This window comes from Pituophis catenifer, unplaced genomic scaffold, assembly GCF_029215685.1.
Source record: "Pituophis catenifer annectens isolate HBS135680 unplaced genomic scaffold, rPitCat1.0.hap2 SCAF_18, whole genome shotgun sequence".
In the NCBI taxonomy this organism is placed as follows: Eukaryota; Metazoa; Chordata; class Lepidosauria; order Squamata; family Colubridae; genus Pituophis; species Pituophis catenifer.
Window position 1 is genome coordinate 8,183,579 of NW_027256898.1, and position 3,367 is coordinate 8,186,945.

Below are 3,367 nucleotides of genomic sequence, written 5' to 3' on the forward strand. Positions count from 1 at the left end.
CTGTCCCCACTTCACAGCCCATAATCCTCTCTGTCTCACCCTTCTTGCACAGGGATACAGCACCTCCCTCCTCACCTGTCCCATCCGAGCAATTTGGGCTAACCCAATAAATACTCACACCAACCAGGCAGGTAAACGGTCCCTTCGTTGCCCACGATTAGCTGGTGAAACACTGAATATATATATATATGTCTTTGGTTATTCAGGTTTTCTCCCGCGTAAAATTGGAGGTTTCTTCACCAAGAAACCTCCAATTTTACGCGGGAGAAAACCCGAATAACCAAAGACCTACATACAAACACCCGCGAAAACCTCAGAAAACACACACACACACACACACACACACACATATATATATGCATGCTGAAAATAGTTTGTCGTGAATGCAACTGCTTGAGGGCTCCTGGATTGGAGCTCAATGGTGAAAGGGATCCAGTTTGCTCCAGGAGTGAAATGCTCCCAGTTCAGACCGGATCACACGATCCGGTAGCGATGGCGGCGGGTGGTTCAGAGAACCGGTAGCAAAAATCCCTGCGTCCCCCTCCCCATGCCCAGCTGAGCTGCGCGATCATCAGAGGCTGGTTTTTTTTAACTTTTAAAAGCATTTTTTCTACAACTTCTTCGGCCGAAAAAATGCTTTTAAAAGTTAAAAAAAAAAGCCTCTGATGATCACGCGGCTCAGCTGGGATCATCAGAGGCTTTTCAAAGCATTTTTTTTCTGCAACCCCTTTGGCCAAAGAGGTTGTAGGAAAAAAAATGCCTTTAAAAGCCTCTGGCGATCCCAGCTGAGTTGCCTGATCATCAGAGGCTTCTAAAAGGCCTCTTAAGGTTGTAGAAAAAATGCTTTTTTTAAAAAAAAAGTTGACCACGCCCACCCAGTCACATTACCCCCACCATCACCAAGCCACGCCCACAGAACCGGTAGTAACAAATTTTAGATTTCACCCCTAGTTTGCTCCCTCCCACATGCTGGGGTAGACCAGGTGTCTCGATAGAAAAATACTATATATATATATATATATTTGTGTGAAAAAGAGTCATACGTCACCTTTTCCAGTGCCCTTGTAGCTTTCAACGGTCACTGAATTAAAAGTTGTAAGTTTGAGGACTACCAATGTTTTTCTGCACTGACCAATCGCCCCCCATGATTTAAGATTGTCGGTGCCTCCAGAACTGTCAGCTGTAGCCAGGCCAACTTCGATGGGAGTTTCTTCTGGACCACTGAAGATAAGCAAGCAGCAGAAGAGGCCAAGACAAGGTTCATCAGTGCAGGTTCAAAGTATTTCCTCGTCCACGCTTTCCTTCACCCACCACGCCACATTACGTGGGACACTGCACTGCAGAAGTCACGAGGGGTGAAGTCTTGCAGCTTTGCAGCTCCCTGTGGATTATCAATTTATCGACCTATCAGCTTTGTCTTCCCGCATTTTGTTTAAAGCTGATTTTATAGAGTAAGAGACCCCCTTTTTCAAATCTTAATAATTTCTTTCCTCTGCCGTTAAGCCTTCCCTTAAAGACTAACCAATTTATCGTGGCAGAAAGATTCACGGGTGAAAATGGGTTTTATTGTAAGAGGATGGAGTGGGAGCAGAAGTATTTTTAGCTTCCTGGTAGAGCACTCTGGTTTCCGCTGCAATAGATTTTGTTTTTTTTTAAAAATGTTCTTGAATAGGTCTCCGAATTGTTGGAGGTGTGAACACAAACAAGGGACATTCTACCACATGTGGTGGACCTGTCCTAAGATTAGGAAATTTTGGGGCAAGATTAAAAAATGGCTGGATGAAATAACAGGACAGAATATAGTAAGAAAGCCGGAACTGTTTCTCCTGAGTATTCTGGAAGGGAAAATGCAGAAAAGTATACAATATATCAGATTACACATACTAACAGCAAGTAGAATTGTGATAGCACAAAATTGGAAACAACCAGACACCTCTCCAGATCAAATCATAATAAAAGAAATATACGAATGTGCAGAGATGGACAGATTATCTATGGAAATGAAGGAGAGGGAGGACACCAAGTACTATTTAATATAGAATAAATGGTATTCCTGGCTGGAGAGTAAAACATAAAATTTAAGGGATGTTTTTGTTATGAGATTGAATTATAAAATAGAAATCAAGATAATTTAAATAAAGATGTAAATATAAGATAGAGATATTTAGAAGTAGAATTTGTGTAAAGAGGCTAAATAGATTAGAGATACCGATGCAGAAAAGTTGTTATTAGTATTGAAATTTTGATATGCTTGTTTTTGGTTGTTTATATTTTTTTTGGGGGGGGGGGTTGTGTGTGTTTTTTTCTTGCTTTATTTTTTTGTGTATTATGTTTCTTTTTGTACTGTGTATTTTAATCTTTGGAAATTTAATTTATTTATTTATTTATTTATTTATTGCGATTTATATGCCGCCTTTCTCCCTAGGGACTCAAGGCGGCTTACACAATGACAACTTCAATACAAATCACAATACAATACCAAATTAAAATCAGTAACCCAATTAAAAACGATTTAAAATTATACCAGTGTACCCCCAACCGGATCAGTTTAATTGGCGGAAGAGCCACGTCTTCAGCTCGCATTAAAAAACATTATTTTTAAAAAAAAAAAGATATTGCCACAAAACTTAGAAAGATGGTGAAGGATCCACTTGAAAATATTGTTTGGGTTTTCCTACGTGCGTTTCCTTAATTTTTTTTTTTTTTTTTTTGGCCAAGGGTTCTTGTCAACTGCAGGAAGTCAGCCAAGCAAAACTCTGGAAAGAGCATGGAAAAACCTCTGCACAGTGATTTAGAAGTCACCTCTTCAAAAGAATTAAAAATAATAGTGATGAAAGAGGAAAGGAAATTATTTATTTGTACAGTACTCAGGGAATGAAGCATTCCTGGCTGAGCTATTTCTCCTTGCCAACCAAACACAGAACCTGATGGCTTTCTGAGTAACCTGCTCAAAACACACTGGAATAACTAAATTATAGCATTTCTCACACCTGCTCTTTTCAGTTTAAGTAGGACCTCCCTGATGATCCAACGTTGCCTGGTCCTCAGCCTTGATGAAGACTTAGGCTGAATTTCACACCATCGTTCCTCCACCTCCACCTCCTCCTCCTCGTTCCTCCCCCAGAACAGTCTATAAAAGCTGGAGGAGAAAAGAAGAAGAAGAAGAAGAAGAAGAAGAAGAAGAAGAAGAAGAAGAAGAAGAAGAAGAAGAAGAAGAAGAAGAAGAAGAAGAAGCAGCTGCCCATTAGGACGTCAGACAAGCAGAACAAGGACAGTCTTCTATCTCCTGAGCTAATCATGCTGGTTTGACCACGTAATAGATCTTGGGTTCTTCAGATCTGAAGGTCTGGTTTGGCAGAAAGCCACG